This window comes from Chiloscyllium plagiosum, unplaced genomic scaffold (assembly GCF_037043375.1).
Source record: "Chiloscyllium plagiosum isolate Xiang-an unplaced genomic scaffold, Cpla_swu_hap1 HiC_scaffold_38, whole genome shotgun sequence".
Lineage (NCBI taxonomy): Eukaryota > Metazoa > Chordata > Chondrichthyes > Orectolobiformes > Hemiscylliidae > Chiloscyllium > Chiloscyllium plagiosum.
The window spans coordinates 45,046,511-45,068,866 of NW_028270176.1; the positions used below are offsets into that span (position 1 = coordinate 45,046,511).

Sequence of the window (22,356 nt, forward strand, 5' to 3'; positions counted from 1 at the left end):
CACGCACAACCTTCTTTGTGGGAAATGTGCCTCAGGTCCTTTCTCACTTTCAGCCCACTCACCTTAAAGCTATGCTGTCGAGTTTTCAACTCACACCAACTTGGGTAAAACACGTAAATACTCAGTTTACCAGCCTTCCATAAGGTCATGTCGCAGCTGTTACGCTGCAGGGAAAGTCGTCCCAACCTATTCCACCTCGCCCTACGGTACAAACATCGACGACATCTTTGTCTATATTTTGTCATCAATTTAAAGTGTCTTTTTTTTACGTTTTCAAGATGTCAATTGCGCTGGACAACAACGAGATATTGGAAACAGAAAGGTGAAACGTAGAACGGATTCAACTTCCAGTGCTGGACGCCACGGAGCCGCCGCACAGGCGGCTGCGGCTTGTTTCTGTAGTGTAGTGGTCATCACTTTCGCCTAACACGCGAACGGTTCCCCAGTTCGAAACTGGGCAGAAACTGCTTTGTTCTTCAACTGCAGCCTTTTTCATGGACAAGAGCTGAGCTTTCTTGCTTGGTTTCGCATCTGCAAACCTGCCTTAGAATTTGCTTGAACAAATCTACTCTCGTAGTGAAATGTAATGCAATTCCATTTAATTACAGTGCAAAGCGTTGTTAAGTTTTTCTCCAACCTGGTTCTAATCATATGCCATTCTGTTTGAGAGTGTAGTTACCGCCTTCTGATCCTTCCACGAAAAGCAGTACCGCATTTGCATTCCTTGCGCAGGCGGCTCGGTTCAAAGACAGGAAAGAAGCAGATGCTTTGGTGTCACAGCGCACCACGAATTCCTGAACTTGTCTGTCTGTCAAATGTACCCCAAGGTCGTCTCAGAAAGACCTCATTTGGAAGCTGTCAATCGTTATTCGACGTGCGGGAATTGGCACCAGATGTCCTGAATCATGTTTTGGAGCAATTCGCACGTTAGTGGCTCATTCAATCAGCAACAGCAATGAAAGAAATTCCACTCTCAGAGGAACCTTTCGACTTGCGCATTCATAGCGTCGCTAGTATTAAGGTCCGCCCCGAGATCTAAGTCATGTTGGAACTGAAACGGAGGAATCGACAGAGAGGCGACAGAATGACATCGCATCCATTTAGTTTTCTTTAAATCACTGACGAGCAGGAAAATGTAAACGGGGAGGGCGAGTGGAGAAGTGAGGCAGTTGCAGCTCTAGTGAAATTCCTTCTTTGTGATTCACTCAGCAGCCAGAGACGTGAAGGTGACTCAGGCGTGAGAGTTCTTCACATCGAGAACAAAAAGCACTCAAGGGCAGTTAGCACCTCTTCTGGAGTGGGGTGTGCGGTGAGGTAATTACCTTGTGACTTCTGTTACTATGTTCAGAAACTGGCTTTTATATTGAGGTGAACAGAAACTGCATTTCTAAAAAGCACCATGGAATTTCACAAAATTTATTGAGTCTCTTCTCGTCGATTCCCACACAGGTTTCCAACTCAGTTTTTTATCCATGTGGCTCATGTCCAGGAGTGAACATCTCTGCAGCAAATTGCACGGTTAAGGTAAAAGGCAATGAAAGTGGCATCTCGAACTGTCTCCGAGGTCAGAACATCCTCACAATGTGATCTGTCGTTCTCGGATTGTAATGCTACCTCCGGTTTTAGGGTGGAGAACATTCTTTGGGACTCTTATTCTGAAAAAAAAAACAGACACAGTGACTGAAACTATGCTGCACGGTATGATGTGGAACACGGCCTGCTCAGGTTTGTGCATTTTCCCTGTAGTCCGGTGTGTTTCGTGTTCCGTGTAAACGTGAAAGTCGTCCTGTTTCGAGCAATGTGTGAAATTATTTAGCAAAGCAAGAATGGAAATTCCAGTAATGTCAAGCAGCTCATGGTTATTTGACGAAATCATAAGCGAACCCATATTCTCACGCACTCACAGATACATTTGTACCTGAAAAGAGTCTGAGAAGAGTGACTCAGCTTACCATTGATTTTTGTCTGGATTGATGGGCTATCAATATTTGCTGCGAAATTTTCATTGTAGCGGGTCACATCCCAGCAGCTGTGCGAGTTCGAGAGGAATCATGGAACTCTTTTGATGTGACTTTGCATCTGTGCTCATGCACGAGCACAATTGGAAATACAAGAAAATGAGGCGGCCGGGCCGGCTGGTAGTGTGGCCGAGCGGTCTAAGGCGCTGGATCCAGGTTCCAGTCTCGAAAGGGGCGTGGGTTCGAATCCCACCACTGCCATTTCTGTTAATCAACTCCAACGCTGCAGCTTGTTAACATGCTGTTTTGGGCCCACTGTATATTGATGTTGAAAACAAAAGTAAAATGGGTTTGCTTCCCAGGGAATTAACTGTGGTGTGGGATACCGCCAAATATTTCAAAATGTCTCTGCTGTCATGATCGTGTTCGCCTCCCGCGCGGAAAATCGCAAACAGTTCTGCCGTCCCAGGCCAGTTGTGCTTTTACTGGAACCGAATGCAGACTGTTATTTCATCGCTGTTGTGAAACGAAGTCCTACGGTGACTCTACTCGATGTTATTTGGGTTTCTAGCTTATGGGAAAATCGTTCCAATGAATTTCGATGTCATACCTTATTGAATTTCTCCCATTTCCTTCATTTCCGTCCTGGAAACATCGGAAGGGAAAGGTAATCTAATCGAGACTGTGATTGGTGAAATTCACTTTTTACGGCCAATTCTTATTATGTTCTTTCTTTCTCTCTTTTCAGCATTGTCTGGAAAGTGGTGGTGCACTAAGGCTGCAGTATGTTTGAAAGAGTAGTTTGGAAATGCCCTGTTGTTAGTTGTGAGATTACTTTATGACTCATGCCCTCGGACTGTATCACATTTAGCACTCATGCATCTCTGTGTCTGAAAATGAATGAGGTATGCCAGTTTTGTTTGTGTTCCGTGTTAAATGCTTTCTGCTTTGCGATTCGCTCAATACATTTCGATTTAACAGGGTTTCTGAGGTAACTTCCAGCAGCAAAAATCCTCAGCTGAGGATCTGGGAAAATTTCACCAAGTAGTCGGAGCTAAAGTAAGGAAGTCGTTCGTGTCTGCAGTGTTTCACAATACTACCTTTCCCGTGAGCAGTCGAACAGACTAAATGATTGTGCCACAGACTGCGATGGCAAACTCCGCTAAAAAGTAATCCTTTAAAGCCGGTGGAAGCAACACGACGTTATTGGGGTACACCGTGGAAAAAGATACTTCGGTGGACCTCGTCCATGCTCACCCCATAGCCAAAATTAAACAAGTCCCGTTCCCCAGCATTTGGCCCCAATCCCTCTAAACGCATCTTATCCAGAAACTCACCCGATTACTTTTGCAATTTTATGAGTGTAATAGCCTGCTCCACTTCCTCTGGTAGATCATTCCAAACACGCACAACCTTCTTTGTGGGAAATGTGCCTCAGGTCCTTTCTCACTTTCAGCCCACTCACCTTAAAGCTATGCTGTCGAGTTTTCAACTCACACCAACTTGGGTAAAACACGTAAATACTCAGTTTACCAGCCTTCCATAAGGTCATGTCGCAGCTGTTACGCTGCAGGGAAAGTCGTCCCAACCTATTCCACCTCGCCCTACGGTACAAACATCGACGACATCTTTGTCTATATTTTGTCATCAATTTAAAGTGTCTTTTTTTTACGTTTTCAAGATGTCAATTGCGCTGGACAACAACGAGATATTGGAAACAGAAAGGTGAAACGTAGAACGGATTCAACTTCCAGTGCTGGACGCCACGGAGCCGCCGCACAGGCGGCTGCGGCTTGTTTCTGTAGTGTAGTGGTTATCACTTTCGCCTAACACGCGAACGGTTCCCCAGTTCGAAACTGGGCAGAAACTGCTTTGTTCTTTAACTGCAGCCTTTTTCATGGACAAGAGCTGAGCTTTCTTGCTTGGTTTCGCATCTGCAAACCTGCCTTAGAATTTGCTTGAACAAATCTACTCTCGTAGTGAAATGTAATGCAATTCCATTTAATTACAGTGCAAAGCGTTGTTAAGTTTTTCTCCAACCTGGTTCTAATCATATGCCATTCTGTTTGAGAGTGTAGTTACCGCCTTCTGATCCTTCCACGAAAAGCAGTACCGCATTTGCATTCCTTGCGCAGGCGGCTCGGTTCAAAGACAGGAAAGAAGCAGATGCTTTGGTGTCACAGCGCACCACGAATTCCTGAACTTGTCTGTCTGTCAAATGTACCCCAAGGTCGTCTCAGAAAGACCTCATTTGGAAGCTGTCAATCGTTATTCGACGTGCGGGAATTGGCACCAGATGTCCTGAATCATGTTTTGGAGCAATTCGCACGTTAGTGGCTCATTCAATCAGCAACAGCAATGAAAGAAATTCCACTCTCAGAGGAACCTTTCGACTTGCGCATTCATAGCGTCGCTAGTATTAAGGTCCGCCCCGAGATCTAAGTCATGTTGGAACTGAAACGGAGGAATCGACAGAGAGGCGACAGAATGACATCGCATCCATTTAGTTTTCTTTAAATCACTGACGAGCAGGAAAATGTAAACGGGGAGGGCGAGTGGAGAAGTGAGGCAGTTGCAGCTCTAGTGAAATTCCTTCTTTGTGATTCACTCAGCAGCCAGAGACGTGAAGGTGACTCAGGCGTGAGAGTTCTTCACATCGAGAACAAAAAGCACTCAAGGGCAGTTAGCACCTCTTCTGGAGTGGGGTGTGCGGTGAGGTAATTACCTTGTGACTTCTGTTACTATGTTCAGAAACTGGCTTTTATATTGAGGTGAACAGAAACTGCATTTCTAAAAAGCACCATGGAATTTCACAAAATTTATTGAGTCTCTTCTCGTCGATTCCCACACAGGTTTCCAACTCAGTTTTTTATCCATGTGGCTCATGTCCAGGAGTGAACATCTCTGCAGCAAATTGCACGGTTAAGGTAAAAGGCAATGAAAGTGGCATCTCGAACTGTCTCCGAGGTCAGAACATCCTCACAATGTGATCTGTCGTTCTCGGATTGTAATGCTACCTCCGGTTTTAGGGTGGAGAACATTCTTTGGGACTCTTATTCTGAAAAAAAAAACAGACACAGTGACTGAAACTATGCTGCACGGTATGATGTGGAACACGGCCTGCTCAGGTTTGTGCATTTTCCCTGTAGTCCGGTGTGTTTCGTGTTCCGTGTAAACGTGAAAGTCGTCCTGTTTCGAGCAATGTGTGAAATTATTTAGCAAAGCAAGAATGGAAATTCCAGTAATGTCAAGCAGCTCATGGTTATTTGACGAAATCATAAGCGAACCCATATTCTCACGCACTCACAGATACATTTGTACCTGAAAAGAGTCTGAGAAGAGTGACTCAGCTTACCATTGATTTTTGTCTGGATTGATGGGCTATCAATATTTGCTGCGAAATTTTCATTGTAGCGGGTCACATCCCAGCAGCTGTGCGAGTTCGAGAGGAATCATGGAACTCTTTTGATGTGACTTTGCATCTGTGCTCATGCACGAGCACAATTGGAAATACAAGAAAATGAGGCGGCCGGGCCGGCTGGTAGTGTGGCCGAGCGGTCTAAGGCGCTGGATCCAGGTTCCAGTCTCGAAAGGGGCGTGGGTTCGAATCCCACCACTGCCATTTCTGTTAATCAACTCCAACGCTGCAGCTTGTTAACATGCTGTTTTGGGCCCACTGTATATTGATGTTGAAAACAAAAGTAAAATGGGTTTGCTTCCCAGGGAATTAACTGTGGTGTGGGATACCGCCAAATATTTCAAAATGTCTCTGCTGTCATGATCGTGTTCGCCTCCCGCGCGGAAAATCGCAAACAGTTCTGCCGTCCCAGGCCAGTTGTGCTTTTACTGGAACCGAATGCAGACTGTTATTTCATCGCTGTTGTGAAACGAAGTCCTACGGTGACTCTACTCGATGTTATTTGGGTTTCTAGCTTATGGGAAAATCGTTCCAATGAATTTCGATGTCATACCTTATTGAATTTCTCCCATTTCCTTCATTTCCGTCCTGGAAACATCGGAAGGGAAAGGTAATCTAATCGAGACTGTGATTGGTGAAATTCACTTTTTACGGCCAATTCTTATTATGTTCTTTCTTTCTCTCTTTTCAGCATTGTCTGGAAAGTGGTGGTGCACTAAGGCTGCAGTATGTTTGAAAGAGTAGTTTGGAAATGCCCTGTTGTTAGTTGTGAGATTACTTTATGACTCATGCCCTCGGACTGTATCACATTTAGCACTCATGCATCTCTGTGTCTGAAAATGAATGAGGTATGCCAGTTTTGTTTGTGTTCCGTGTTAAATGCTTTCTGCTTTGCGATTCGCTCAATACATTTCGATTTAACAGGGTTTCTGAGGTAACTTCCAGCAGCAAAAATCCTCAGCTGAGGATCTGGGAAAATTTCACCAAGTACGGTCAGTCGGAGCTAAAGTAAGGAAGTCGTTCGTGTCTGCAGTGTTTCACAATACTACCTTTCCCGTGAGCAGTCGAACAGACTAAATGATTGTGCCACAGACTGCGATGGCAAACTCCGCTAAAAAGTAATCCTTTAAAGCCGGTGGAAGCAACACGACGTTATTGGGGTACACCGTGGAAAAAGATACTTCGGTGGACCTCGTCCATGCTCACCCCATAGCCAAAATTAAACAAGTCCCGTTCCCCAGCATTTGGCCCCAATCCCTCTAAACGCATCTTATCCAGAAACTCACCCGATTACTTTTGCAATTTTATGAGTGTAATAGCCTGCTCCACTTCCTCTGGTAGATCATTCCAAACACGCACAACCTTCTTTGTGGGAAATGTGCCTCAGGTCCTTTCTCACTTTCAGCCCACTCACCTTAAAGCTATGCTGTCGAGTTTTCAACTCACACCAACTTGGGTAAAACACGTAAATACTCAGTTTACCAGCCTTCCATAAGGTCATGTCGCAGCTGTTACGCTGCAGGGAAAGTCGTCCCAACCTATTCCACCTCGCCCTACGGTACAAACATCGACGACATCTTTGTCTATATTTTGTCATCAATTTAAAGTGTCTTTTTTTTACGTTTTCAAGATGTCAATTGCGCTGGACAACAACGAGATATTGGAAACAGAAAGGTGAAACGTAGAACGGATTCAACTTCCAGTGCTGGACGCCACGGAGCCGCCGCACAGGCGGCTGCGGCTTGTTCCTGTAGTGTAGTGGTTATCACTTTCGCCTAACACGCGAACGGTTCCCCAGTTCGAAACTGGGCAGAAACTGCTTTGTTCTTCAACTGCAGCCTTTTTCATGGACAAGAGCTGAGCTTTCTTGCTTGGTTTCGCATCTGCAAACCTGCCTTAGAATTTGCTTGAACAAATCTACTCTCGTAGTGAAATGTAATGCAATTCCATTTAATTACAGTGCAAAGCGTTGTTAAGTTTTTCTCCAACCTGGTTCTAATCATATGCCATTCTGTTTGAGAGTGTAGTTACCGCCTTCTGATCCTTCCACGAAAAGCAGTACCGCATTTGCATTCCTTGCGCAGGCGGCTCGGTTCAAAGACAGGAAAGAAGCAGATGCTTTGGTGTCACAGCGCACCACGAATTCCTGAACTTGTCTGTCTGTCAAATGTACCCCAAGGTCGTCTCAGAAAGACCTCATTTGGAAGCTGTCAATCGTTATTCGACGTGCGGGAATTGGCACCAGATGTCCTGAATCATGTTTTGGAGCAATTCGCACGTTAGTGGCTCATTCAATCAGCAACAGCAATGAAAGAAATTCCACTCTCAGAGGAACCTTTCGACTTGCGCATTCATAGCGTCGCTAGTATTAAGGTCCGCCCCGAGATCTAAGTCATGTTGGAACTGAAACGGAGGAATCGACAGAGAGGCGACAGAATGACATCGCATCCATTTGGTTTTCTTTAAATCACTGACGAGCAGGAAAATGTAAACGGGGAGGGCGAGTGGAGAAGTGAGGCAGTTGCAGCTCTAGTGAAATTCCTTCTTTGTGATTCACTCAGCAGCCAGAGACGTGAAGGTGACTCAGGCGTGAGAGTTCTTCACATCGAGAACAAAAAGCACTCAAGGGCAGTTAGCACCTCTTCTGGAGTGGGGTGTGCGGTGAGGTAATTACCTTGTGACTTCTGTTACTATGTTCAGAAACTGGCTTTTATATTGAGGTGAACAGAAACTGCATTTCTAAAAAGCACCATGGAATTTCACAAAATTTATTGAGTCTCTTCTCGTCGATTCCCACACAGGTTTCCAACTCAGTTTTTTATCCATGTGGCTCATGTCCAGGAGTGAACATCTCTGCAGCAAATTGCACGGTTAAGGTAAAAGGCAATGAAAGTGGCATCTCGAACTGTCTCCGAGGTCAGAACATCCTCACAATGTGATCTGTCGTTCTCGGATTGTAATGCTACCTCCGGTTTTAGGGTGGAGAACATTCTTTGGGACTCTTATTCTGAAAAAAAAAACAGACACAGTGACTGAAACTATGCTGCACGGTATGATGTGGAACACGGCCTGCTCAGGTTTGTGCATTTTCCCTGTAGTCCGGTGTGTTTCGTGTTCCGTTTAAACGTGAAAGTCGTCCTGTTTCGAGCAATGTGTGAAATTATTTAGCAAAGCAAGAATGGAAATTCCAGTAATGTCAAGCAGCTCATGGTTATTTGACGAAATCATAAGCGAACCCATATTCTCACGCACTCACAGATACATTTGTACCTGAAAAGAGTCTGAGAAGAGTGACTCAGCTTACCATTGATTTTTGTCTGGATTGATGGGCTATCAATATCTGCTGCGAAATTTTCATTGCAGCGGGTCACATCCCAGCAGCTGTGCGAGTTCGAGAGGAATCATGGAACTCTTTTGATGTGACTTTGCATCTGTGCTCATGCACGAGCACAATTGGAAATACAAGAAAATGAGGCGGCCGGGCCGGCTGGTAGTGTGGCCCAGCGGTCTAAGGCGCTGGATCCAGGTTCCAGTCTCGAAAGGGGCGTGGGTTCGAATCCCACCACTGCCATTTCTGTTAATCAACTCCAACGCTGCAGCTTGTTAACATGCTGTTTTGGGCCCACTGTATATTGATGTTGAAAACAAAAGTAAAATGGGTTTGCTTCCCAGGGAATTAACTGTGGTGTGGGATACCGCCAAATATTTCAAAATGTCTCTGCTGTCATGATCGTGTTCGCCTCCCGCGCGGAAAATCGCAAACAGTTCTGCCGTCCCAGGCCAGTTGTGCTTTTACTGGAACCGAATGCAGACTGTTATTTCATCGCTGTTGTGAAACGAAGTCCTACGGTGACTCTACTCGATGTTATTTGGGTTTCTAGCTTATGGGAAAATCGTTCCAATGAATTTCGATGTCATACCTTATTGAATTTCTCCCATTTCCTTCATTTCCGTCCTGGAAACATCGGAAGGGAAAGGTAATCTAATCGAGACTGTGATTGGTGAAATTCACTTTTTACGGCCAATTCTTATTATGTTCTTTCTTTCTCTCTTTTCAGCATTGTCTGGAAAGTGGTGGTGCACTAAGGCTGCAGTATGTTTGAAAGAGTAGTTTGGAAATGCCCTGTTGTTAGTTGTGAGATTACTTTATGACTCATGCCCTCGGACTGTATCACATTTAGCACTCATGCATCTCTGTGTCTGAAAATGAATGAGGTATGCCAGTTTTGTTTGTGTTCCGTGTTAAATGCTTTCTGCTTTGCGATTCGCTCAATACATTTCGATTTAACAGGGTTTCTGAGGTAACTTCCAGCAGCAAAAATCCTCAGCTGAGGATCTGGGAAAATTTCACCAAGTACGGTCAGTCGGAGCTAAAGTAAGGAAGTCGTTCGTGTCTGCAGTGTTTCACAATACTACCTTTCCCGTGAGCAGTCGAACAGACTAAATGATTGTGCCACAGACTGCGATGGCAAACTCCGCTAAAAAGTAATCCTTTAAAGCCGGTGGAAGCAACACGACGTTATTGGGGTACACCGTGGAAAAAGATACTTCGGTGGACCTCGTCCATGCTCACCCCATAGCCAAAATTAAACAAGTCCCGTTCCCCAGCATTTGGCCCCAATCCCTCTAAACGCATCTTATCCAGAAACTCACCCGATTACTTTTGCAATTTTATGAGTGTAATAGCCTGCTCCACTTCCTCTGGTAGATCATTCCAAACACGCACAACCTTCTTTGTGGGAAATGTGCCTCAGGTCCTTTCTCACTTTCAGCCCACTCACCTTAAAGCTATGCTGTCGAGTTTTCAACTCACACCAACTTGGGTAAAACACGTAAATACTCAGTTTACCAGCCTTCCATAAGGTCATGTCGCAGCTGTTACGCTGCAGGGAAAGTCGTCCCAACCTATTCCACCTCGCCCTACGGTACAAACATCGACGACATCTTTGTCTATATTTTGTCATCAATTTAAAGTGTCTTTTTTTTACGTTTTCAAGATGTCAATTGCGCTGGACAACAACGAGATATTGGAAACAGAAAGGTGAAACGTAGAACGGATTCAACTTCCAGTGCTGGACGCCACGGAGCCGCCGCACAGGCGGCTGCGGCTTGTTTCTGTAGTGTAGTGGTTATCACTTTCGCCTAACACGCGAACGGTTCCCCAGTTCGAAACTGGGCAGAAACTGCTTTGTTCTTCAACTGCAGCCTTTTTCATGGACAAGAGCTGAGCTTTCTTGCTTGGTTTCGCATCTGCAAACCTGCCTTAGAATTTGCTTGAACAAATCTACTCTCGTAGTGAAATGTAATGCAATTCCATTTAATTACAGTGCAAAGCGTTGTTAAGTTTTTCTCCAACCTGGTTCTAATCATATGCCATTCTGTTTGAGAGTGTAGTTACCGCCTTCTGATCCTTCCACGAAAAGCAGTACCGCATTTGCATTCCTTGCGCAGGCGGCTCGGTTCAAAGACAGGAAAGAAGCAGATGCTTTGGTGTCACAGCGCACCACGAATTCCTGAACTTGTCTGTCTGTCAAATGTACCCCAAGGTCGTCTCAGAAAGACCTCATTTGGAAGCTGTCAATCGTTATTCGACGTGCGGGAATTGGCACCAGATGTCCTGAATCATGTTTTGGAGCAATTCGCACGTTAGTGGCTCATTCAATCAGCAACAGCAATGAAAGAAATTCCACTCTCAGAGGAACCTTTCGACTTGCGCATTCATAGCGTCGCTAGTATTAAGGTCCGCCCCGAGATCTAAGTCATGTTGGAACTGAAACGGAGGAATCGACAGAGAGGCGACAGAATGACATCGCATCCATTTAGTTTTCTTTAAATCACTGACGAGCAGGAAAATGTAAACGGGGAGGGCGAGTGGAGAAGTGAGGCAGTTGCAGCTCTAGTGAAATTCCTTCTTTGTGATTCACTCAGCAGCCAGAGACGTGAAGGTGACTCAGGCGTGAGAGTTCTTCACATCGAGAACAAAAAGCACTCAAGGGCAGTTAGCACCTCTTCTGGAGTGGGGTGTGCGGTGAGGTAATTACCTTGTGACTTCTGTTACTATGTTCAGAAACTGGCTTTTATATTGAGGTGAACAGAAACTGCATTTCTAAAAAGCACCATGGAATTTCACAAAATTTATTGAGTCTCTTCTCGTCGATTCCCACACAGGTTTCCAACTCAGTTTTTTATCCATGTGGCTCATGTCCAGGAGTGAACATCTCTGCAGCAAATTGCACGGTTAAGGTAAAAGGCAATGAAAGTGGCATCTCGAACTGTCTCCGAGGTCAGAACATCCTCACAATGTGATCTGTCGTTCTCGGATTGTAATGCTACCTCCGGTTTTAGGGTGGAGAACATTCTTTGGGACTCTTATTCTGAAAAAAAAAACAGACACAGTGACTGAAACTATGCTGCACGGTATGATGTGGAACACGGCCTGCTCAGGTTTGTGCATTTTCCCTGTAGTCCGGTGTGTTTCGTGTTCCGTGTAAACGTGAAAGTCGTCCTGTTTCGAGCAATGTGTGAAATTATTTAGCAAAGCAAGAATGGAAATTCCAGTAATGTCAAGCAGCTCATGGTTATTTGACGAAATCATAAGCGAACCCATATTCTCACGCACTCACAGATACATTTGTACCTGAAAAGAGTCTGAGAAGAGTGACTCAGCTTACCATTGATTTTTGTCTGGATTGATGGGCTATCAATATTTGCTGCGAAATTTTCATTGTAGCGGGTCACATCCCAGCAGCTGTGCGAGTTCGAGAGGAATCATGGAACTCTTTTGATGTGACTTTGCATCTGTGCTCATGCACGAGCACAATTGGAAATACAAGAAAATGAGGCGGCCGGGCCGGCTGGTAGTGTGGCCGAGCGGTCTAAGGCGCTGGATCCAGGTTCCAGTCTCGAAAGGGGCGTGGGTTCGAATCCCACCACTGCCATTTCTGTTAATCAACTCCAACGCTGCAGCTTGTTAACATGCTGTTTTGGGCCCACTGTATATTGATGTTGAAAACAAAAGTAAAATGGGTTTGCTTCCCAGGGAATTAACTGTGGTGTGGGATACCGCCAAATATTTCAAAATGTCTCTGCTGTCATGATCGTGTTCGCCTCCCGCGCGGAAAATCGCAAACAGTTCTGCCGTCCCAGGCCAGTTGTGCTTTTACTGGAACCGAATGCAGACTGTTATTTCATCGCTGTTGTGAAACGAAGTCCTACGGTGACTCTACTCGATGTTATTTGGGTTTCTAGCTTATGGGAAAATCGTTCCAATGAATTTCGATGTCATACCTTATTGAATTTCTCCCATTTCCTTCATTTCCGTCCTGGAAACATCGGAAGGGAAAGGTAATCTAATCGAGACTGTGATTGGTGAAATTCACTTTTTACGGCCAATTCTTATTATGTTCTTTCTTTCTCTCTTTTCAGCATTGTCTGGAAAGTGGTGGTGCACTAAGGCTGCAGTATGTTTGAAAGAGTAGTTTGGAAATGCCCTGTTGTTAGTTGTGAGATTACTTTATGACTCATGCCCTCGGACTGTATCACATTTAGCACTCATGCATCTCTGTGTCTGAAAATGAATGAGGTATGCCAGTTTTGTTTGTGTTCCGTGTTAAATGCTTTCTGCTTTGCGATTCGCTCAATACATTTCGATTTAACAGGGTTTCTGAGGTAACTTCCAGCAGCAAAAATCCTCAGCTGAGGATCTGGGAAAATTTCACCAAGTACGGTCAGTCGGAGCTAAAGTAAGGAAGTCGTTCGTGTCTGCAGTGTTTCACAATACTACCTTTCCCGTGAGCAGTCGAACAGACTAAATGATTGTGCCACAGACTGCGATGGCAAACTCCGCTAAAAAGTAATTCTTTAAAGCCGGTGGAAGCAACACGACGTTATTGGGGTACACCGTGGAAAAAGATACTTCGGTGGACCTCGTCCATGCTCACCCCATAGCCAAAATTAAACAAGTCCCGTTCCCCAGCATTTGGCCCCAATCCCTCTAAACGCATCTTATCCAGAAACTCACCCGATTACTTTTGCAATTTTATGAGTGTAATAGCCTGCTCCACTTCCTCTGGTAGATCATTCCAAACACGCACAACCTTCTTTGTGGGAAATGTGCCTCAGGTCCTTTCTCACTTTCAGCCCACTCACCTTAAAGCTATGCTGTCGAGTTTTCAACTCACACCAACTTGGGTAAAACACGTAAATACTCAGTTTACCAGCCTTCCATAAGGTCATGTCGCAGCTGTTACGCTGCAGGGAAAGTCGTCCCAACCTATTCCACCTCGCCCTACGGTACAAACATCGACGACATCTTTGTCTATATTTTGTCATCAATTTAAAGTGTCTTTTTTTTACGTTTTCAAGATGTCAATTGCGCTGGACAACAACGAGATATTGGAAACAGAAAGGTGAAACGTAGAACGGATTCAACTTCCAGTGCTGGACGCCACGGAGCCGCCGCACAGGCGGCTGCGGCTTGTTCCTGTAGTGTAGTGGTTATCACTTTCGCCTAACACGCGAACGGTTCCCCAGTTCGAAACTGGGCAGAAACTGCTTTGTTCTTCAACTGCAGCCTTTTTCATGGACAAGAGCTGAGCTTTCTTGCTTGGTTTCGCATCTGCAAACCTGCCTTAGAATTTGCTTGAACAAATCTACTCTCGTAGTGAAATGTAATGCAATTCCATTTAATTACAGTGCAAAGCGTTGTTAAGTTTTTCTCCAACCTGGTTCTAATCATATGCCATTCTGTTTGAGAGTGTAGTTACCGCCTTCTGATCCTTCCACGAAAAGCAGTACCGCATTTGCATTCCTTGCGCAGGCGGCTCGGTTCAAAGACAGGAAAGAAGCAGATGCTTTGGTGTCACAGCGCACCACGAATTCCTGAACTTGTCTGTCTGTCAAATGTACCCCAAGGTCGTCTCAGAAAGACCTCATTTGGAAGCTGTCAATCGTTATTCGACGTGCGGGAATTGGCACCAGATGTCCTGAATCATGTTTTGGAGCAATTCGCACGTTAGTGGCTCATTCAATCAGCAACAGCAATGAAAGAAATTCCACTCTCAGAGGAACCTTTCGACTTGCGCATTCATAGCGTCGCTAGTATTAAGGTCCGCCCCGAGATCTAAGTCATGTTGGAACTGAAACGGAGGAATCGACAGAGAGGCGACAGAATGACATCGCATCCATTTGGTTTTCTTTAAATCACTGACGAGCAGGAAAATGTAAACGGGGAGGGCGAGTGGAGAAGTGAGGCAGTTGCAGCTCTAGTGAAATTCCTTCTTTGTGATTCACTCAGCAGCCAGAGACGTGAAGGTGACTCAGGCGTGAGAGTTCTTCACATCGAGAACAAAAAGCACTCAAGGGCAGTTAGCACCTCTTCTGGAGTGGGGTGTGCGGTGAGGTAATTACCTTGTGACTTCTGTTACTATGTTCAGAAACTGGCTTTTATATTGAGGTGAACAGAAACTGCATTTCTAAAAAGCACCATGGAATTTCACAAAATTTATTGAGTCTCTTCTCGTCGATTCCCACACAGGTTTCCAACTCAGTTTTTTATCCATGTGGCTCATGTCCAGGAGTGAACATCTCTGCAGCAAATTGCACGGTTAAGGTAAAAGGCAATGAAAGTGGCATCTCGAACTGTCTCCGAGGTCAGAACATCCTCACAATGTGATCTGTCGTTCTCGGATTGTAATGCTACCTCCGGTTTTAGGGTGGAGAACATTCTTTGGGACTCTTATTCTGAAAAAAAAAAACAGACACAGTGACTGAAACTATGCTGCACGGTATGATGTGGAACACGGCCTGCTCAGGTTTGTGCATTTTCCCTGTAGTCCGGTGTGTTTCGTGTTCCGTTTAAACGTGAAAGTCGTCCTGTTTCGAGCAATGTGTGAAATTATTTAGCAAAGCAAGAATGGAAATTCCAGTAATGTCAAGCAGCTCATGGTTATTTGACGAAATCATAAGCGAACCCATATTCTCACGCACTCACAGATACATTTGTACCTGAAAAGAGTCTGAGAAGAGTGACTCAGCTTACCATTGATTTTTGTCTGGATTGATGGGCTATCAATATCTGCTGCGAAATTTTCATTGCAGCGGGTCACATCCCAGCAGCTGTGCGAGTTCGAGAGGAATCATGGAACTCTTTTGATGTGACTTTGCATCTGTGCTCATGCACGAGCACAATTGGAAATACAAGAAAATGAGGCGGCCGGGCCGGCTGGTAGTGTGGCCCAGCGGTCTAAGGCGCTGGATCCAGGTTCCAGTCTCGAAAGGGGCGTGGGTTCGAATCCCACCACTGCCATTTCTGTTAATCAACTCCAACGCTGCAGCTTGTTAACATGCTGTTTTGGGCCCACTGTATATTGATGTTGAAAACAAAAGTAAAATGGGTTTGCTTCCCAGGGAATTAACTGTGGTGTGGGATACCGCCAAATATTTCAAAATGTCTCTGCTGTCATGATCGTGTTCGCCTCCCGCGCGGAAAATCGCAAACAGTTCTGCCGTCCCAGGCCAGTTGTGCTTTTACTGGAACCGAATGCAGACTGTTATTTCATCGCTGTTGTGAAACGAAGTCCTACGGTGACTCTACTCGATGTTATTTGGGTTTCTAGCTTATGGGAAAATCGTTCCAATGAATTTCGATGTCATACCTTATTGAATTTCTCCCATTTCCTTCATTTCCGTCCTGGAAACATCGGAAGGGAAAGGTAATCTAATCGAGACTGTGATTGGTGAAATTCACTTTTTACGGCCAATTCTTATTATGTTCTTTCTTTCTCTCTTTTCAGCATTGTCTGGAAAGTGGTGGTGCACTAAGGCTGCAGTATGTTTGAAAGAGTAGTTTGGAAATGCCCTGTTGTTAGTTGTGAGATTACTTTATGACTCATGCCCTCGGACTGTATCACATTTAGCACTCATGCATCTCTGTGTCTGAAAATGAATGAGGTATGCCAGTTTTGTTTGTGTTCCGTGTTAAATGCTTTCTGCTTTGCGATTCGCTCAATACATTTCGATTTAACAGGGTTTCTGAGGTAACTTCCAGCAGCAAAAATCCTCAGCTGAGGATCTGGGAAAATTTCACCAAGTACGGTCAGTCGGAGCTAAAGTAAGGAAGTCGTTCGTGTCTGCAGTGTTTCACAATACTACCTTTCCCGTGAGCAGTCGAACAGACTAAATGATTGTGCCACAGACTGCGATGGCAAACTCCGCTAAAAAGTAATCCTTTAAAGCCGGTGGAAGCAACACGACGTTATTGGGGTACACCGTGGAAAAAGATACTTCGGTGGACCTCGTCCATGCTCACCCCATAGCCAAAATTAAACAAGTCCCGTTCCCCAGCATTTGGCCCCAATCCCTCTAAACGCATCTTATCCAGAAACTCACCCGATTACTTTTGCAATTTTATGAGTGTAATAGCCTGCTCCACTTCCTCTGGTAGATCATTCCAAACACGCACAACCTTCTTTGTGGGAAATGTGCCTCAGGTCCTTTCTCACTTTCAGCCCACCCACCTTAAAGCTATGCTGTCGAGTTTTCAACTCACACCAACTTGGGTAAAACACGTAAATACTCAGTTTACCAGCCTTCCATAAGGTCATGTCGCAGCTGTTACGCTGCAGGGAAAGTCGTCCCAACCTATTCCACCTCGCCCTACGGTACAAACATCGACGACATCTTTGTCTATATTTTGTCATCAATTTAAAGTGTCTTTTTTTTACGTTTTCAAGATGTCAATTGCGCTGGACAACAACGAGATATTGGAAACAGAAAGGTGAAACGTAGAACGGATTCAACTTCCAGTGCTGGACGCCACGGAGCCGCCGCACAGGCGGCTGCGGCTTGTTTCTGTAGTGTAGTGGTTATCACTTTCGCCTAACACGCGAACGGTTCCCCAGTTCGAAACTGGGCAGAAACTGCTTTGTTCTTCAACTGCAGCCTTTTTCATGGACAAGAGCTGAGCTTTCTTGCTTGGTTTCGCATCTGCAAACCTGCCTTAGAATTTGCTTGAACAAATCTACTCTCGTAGTGAAATGTAATGCAATTCCATTTAATTACAGTGCAAAGCGTTGTTAAGTTTTTCTCCAACCTGGTTCTAATCATATGCCATTCTGTTTGAGAGTGTAGTTACCGCCTTCTGATCCTTCCACGAAAAGCAGTACCGCATTTGCATTCCTTGCGCAGGCGGCTCGGTTCAAAGACAGGAAAGAAGCAGATGCTTTGGTGTCACAGCGCACCACGAATTCCTGAACTTGTCTGTCTGTCAAATGTACCCCAAGGTCGTCTCAGAAAGACCTCATTTGGAAGCTGTCAATCGTTATTCGACGTGCGGGAATTGGCACCAGATGTCCTGAATCATGTTTTGGAGCAATTCGCACGTTAGTGGCTCATTCAATCAGCAACAGCAATGAAAGAAATTCCACTCTCAGAGGAACCTTTCGACTTGCGCATTCATAGCGTCGCTAGTATTAAGGTCCGCCCCGAGATCTAAGTCATGTTGGAACTGAAACGGAGGAATCGACAGAGAGGCGACAGAATGACATCGCATCCATTTGGTTTTCTTTAAATCACTGACGAGCAGGAAAATGTAAACGGGGAGGGCGAGTGGAGAAGTGAGGCAGTTGCAGCTCTAGTGAAATTCCTTCTTTGTGATTCACTCAGCAGCCAGAGACGTGAAGGTGACTCAGGCGTGAGAGTTCTTCACATCGAGAACAAAAAGCACTCAAGGGCAGTTAGCACCTCTTCTGGAGTGGGGTGTGCGGTGAGGTAATTACCTTGTGACTTCTGTTACTTTGTTCAGAAACTGGCTTTTATATTGAGGTGAACAGAAACTGCATTTCTAAAAAGCACCATGGAATTTCACAAAATTTATTGAGTCTCTTCTCGTCGATTCCCACACAGGTTTCCAACTCAGTTTTTTATCCATGTGGCTCATGTCCAGGAGTGAACATCTCTGCAGCAAATTGCACGGTTAAGGTAAAAGGCAATGAAAGTGGCATCTCGAACTGTCTCCGAGGTCAGAACATCCTCACAATGTGATCTGTCGTTCTCGGATTGTAATGCTACCTCCGGTTTTAGGGTGGAGAACATTCTTTGGGACTCTTATTCTGAAAAAAAAAAACAGACACAGTGACTGAAACTATGCTGCACGGTATGATGTGGAACACGGCCTGCTCAGGTTTGTGCATTTTCCCTGTAGTCCGGTGTGTTTCGTGTTCCGTTTAAACGTGAAAGTCGTCCTGTTTCGAGCAATGTGTGAAATTATTTAGCAAAGCAAGAATGGAAATTCCAGTAATGTCAAGCAGCTCATGGTTATTTGACGAAATCATAAGCGAACCCATATTCTCACGCACTCACAGATACATTTGTACCTGAAAAGAGTCTGAGAAGAGTGACTCAGCTTACCATTGATTTTTGTCTGGATTGATGGGCTATCAATATCTGCTGCGAAATTTTCATTGCAGCGGGTCACATCCCAGCAGCTGTGCGAGTTCGAGAGGAATCATGGAACTCTTTTGATGTGACTTTGCATCTGTGCTCATGCACGAGCACAATTGGAAATACAAGAAAATGAGGCGGCCGGGCCGGCTGGTAGTGTGGCCCAGCGGTCTAAGGCGCTGGATCCAGGTTCCAGTCTCGAAAGGGGCGTGGGTTCGAATCCCACCACTGCCATTTCTGTTAATCAACTCCAACGCTGCAGCTTGTTAACATGCTGTTTTGGGCCCACTGTATATTGATGTTGAAAACAAAAGTAAAATGGGTTTGCTTCCCAGGGAATTAACTGTGGTGTGGGATACCGCCAAATATTTCAAAATGTCTCTGCTGTCATGATCGTGTTCGCCTCCCGCGCGGAAAATCGCAAACAGTTCTGCCGTCCCAGGCCAGTTGTGCTTTTACTGGAACCGAATGCAGACTGTTATTTCATCGCTGTTGTGAAACGAAGTCCTACGGTGACTCTACTCGATGTTATTTGGGTTTCTAGCTTATGGGAAAATCGTTCCAATGAATTTCGATGTCATACCTTATTGAATTTCTCCCATTTCCTTCATTTCCGTCCTGGAAACATCGGAAGGGAAAGGTAATCTAATCGAGACTGTGATTGGTGAAATTCACTTTTTACGGCCAATTCTTATTATGTTCTTTCTTTCTCTCTTTTCAGCATTGTCTGGAAAGTGGTGGTGCACTAAGGCTGCAGTATGTTTGAAAGAGTAGTTTGGAAATGCCCTGTTGTTAGTTGTGAGATTACTTTATGACTCATGCCCTCGGACTGTATCACATTTAGCACTCATGCATCTCTGTGTCTGAAAATGAATGAGGTATGCCAGTTTTGTTTGTGTTCCGTGTTAAATGCTTTCTGCTTTGCGATTCGCTCAATACATTTCGATTTAACAGGGTTTCTGAGGTAACTTCCAGCAGCAAAAATCCTCAGCTGAGGATCTGGGAAAATTTCACCAAGTACGGTCAGTCGGAGCTAAAGTAAGGAAGTCGTTCGTGTCTGCAGTGTTTCACAATACTACCTTTCCCGTGAGCAGTCGAACAGACTAAATGATTGTGCCACAGACTGCGATGGCAAACTCCGCTAAAAAGTAATCCTTTAAAGCCGGTGGAAGCAACACGACGTTATTGGGGTACACCGTGGAAAAAGATACTTCGGTGGACCTCGTCCATGCTCACCCCATAGCCAAAATTAAACAAGTCCCGTTCCCCAGCATTTGGCCCCAATCCCTCTAAACGCATCTTATCCAGAAACTCACCCGATTACTTTTGCAATTTTATGAGTGTAATAGCCTGCTCCACTTCCTCTGGTAGATCATTCCAAACACGCACAACCTTCTTTGTGGGAAATGTGCCTCAGGTCCTTTCTCACTTTCAGCCCACCCACCTTAAAGCTATGCTGTCGAGTTTTCAACTCACACCAACTTGGGTAAAACACGTAAATACTCAGTTTACCAGCCTTCCATAAGGTCATGTCGCAGCTGTTACGCTGCAGGGAAAGTCGTCCCAACCTATTCCACCTCGCCCTACGGTACAAACATCGACGACATCTTTGTCTATATTTTGTCATCAATTTAAAGTGTCTTTTTTTTACGTTTTCAAGATGTCAATTGCGCTGGACAACAACGAGATATTGGAAACAGAAAGGTGAAACGTAGAACGGATTCAACTTCCAGTGCTGGACGCCACGGAGCCGCCGCACAGGCGGCTGCGGCTTGTTTCTGTAGTGTAGTGGTCATCACTTTCGCCTAACACGCGAACGGTTCCCCAGTTCGAAACTGGGCAGAAACTGCTTTGTTCTTCAACTGCAGCCTTTTTCATGGACAAGAGCTGAGCTTTCTTGCTTGGTTTCGCATCTGCAAACCTGCCTTAGAATTTGCTTGAACAAATCTACTCTCGTAGTGAAATGTAATGCAATTCCATTTAATTACAGTGCAAAGCGTTGTTAAGTTTTTCTCCAACCTGGTTCTAATCATATGCCATTCTGTTTGAGAGTGTAGTTACCGCCTTCTGATCCTTCCACGAAAAGCAGTACCGCATTTGCATTCCTTGCGCAGGCGGCTCGGTTCAAAGACAGGAAAGAAGCAGATGCTTTGGTGTCACAGCGCACCACGAATTCCTGAACTTGTCTGTCTGTCAAATGTACCCCAAGGTCGTCTCAGAAAGACCTCATTTGGAAGCTGTCAATCGTTATTCGACGTGCGGGAATTGGCACCAGATGTCCTGAATCATGTTTTGGAGCAATTCGCACGTTAGTGGCTCATTCAATCAGCAACAGCAATGAAAGAAATTCCACTCTCAGAGGAACCTTTCGACTTGCGCATTCATAGCGTCGCTAGTATTAAGGTCCGCCCCGAGATCTAAGTCATGTTGGAACTGAAACGGAGGAATCGACAGAGAGGCGACAGAATGACATCGCATCCATTTGGTTTTCTTTAAATCACTGACGAGCAGGAAAATGTAAACGGGGAGGGCGAGTGGAGAAGTGAGGCAGTTGCAGCTCTAGTGAAATTCCTTCTTTGTGATTCACTCAGCAGCCAGAGACGTGAAGGTGACTCAGGCGTGAGAGTTCTTCACATCGAGAACAAAAAGCACTCAAGGGCAGTTAGCACCTCTTCTGGAGTGGGGTGTGCGGTGAGGTAATTACCTTGTGACTTCTGTTACTATGTTCAGAAACTGGCTTTTATATTGAGGTGAACAGAAACTGCATTTCTAAAAAGCACCATGGAATTTCACAAAATTTATTGAGTCTCTTCTCGTCGATTCCCACACAGGTTTCCAACTCAGTTTTTTATCCATGTGGCTCATGTCCAGGAGTGAACATCTCTGCAGCAAATTGCACGGTTAAGGTAAAAGGCAATGAAAGTGGCATCTCGAACTGTCTCCGAGGTCAGAACATCCTCACAATGTGATCTGTCGTTCTCGGATTGTAATGCTACCTCCGGTTTTAGGGTGGAGAACATTCTTTGGGACTCTTATTCTGAAAAAAAAACAGACACAGTGACTGAAACTATGCTGCACGGTATGATGTGGAACACGGCCTGCTCAGGTTTGTGCATTTTCCCTGTAGTCCGGTGTGTTTCGTGTTCCGTTTAAACGTGAAAGTCGTCCTGTTTCGAGCAATGTGTGAAATTATTTAGCAAAGCAAGAATGGAAATTCCAGTAATGTCAAGCAGCTCATGGTTATTTGACGAAATCATAAGCGAACCCATATTCTCACGCACTCACAGATACATTTGTACCTGAAAAGAGTCTGAGAAGAGTGACTCAGCTTACCATTGATTTTTGTCTGGATTGATGGGCTATCAATATCTGCTGCGAAATTTTCATTGCAGCGGGTCACATCCCAGCAGCTGTGCGAGTTCGAGAGGAATCATGGAACTCTTTTGATGTGACTTTGCATCTGTGCTCATGCACGAGCACAATTGGAAATACAAGAAAATGAGGCGGCCGGGCCGGCTGGTAGTGTGGCCCAGCGGTCTA

General features: G+C 45.1%; 3 non-coding genes across 3 annotated transcripts; all 3 read left to right on the forward strand.

Annotated features, from left to right (window-relative positions):
- The first annotated feature begins 2,137 nt into the window (after positions 1-2,137).
- Positions 2,138-2,219, forward strand: trnal-cag (transfer RNA leucine (anticodon CAG)). Its single transcript has one exon. It is a non-coding gene; the product is annotated as a tRNA-Leu (tRNA).
- Positions 2,220-5,498: 3,279 nt separating this feature from the next.
- trnal-cag (transfer RNA leucine (anticodon CAG)) lies at positions 5,499-5,580 on the forward strand. The gene has a single exon. It is a non-coding gene; the product is annotated as a tRNA-Leu (tRNA).
- Positions 5,581-12,232: 6,652 nt separating this feature from the next.
- On the forward strand, positions 12,233-12,314 carry trnal-cag (transfer RNA leucine (anticodon CAG)). Its single transcript has one exon. It is a non-coding gene; the product is annotated as a tRNA-Leu (tRNA).
- Positions 12,315-22,356: the final 10,042 nt, after the last annotated feature.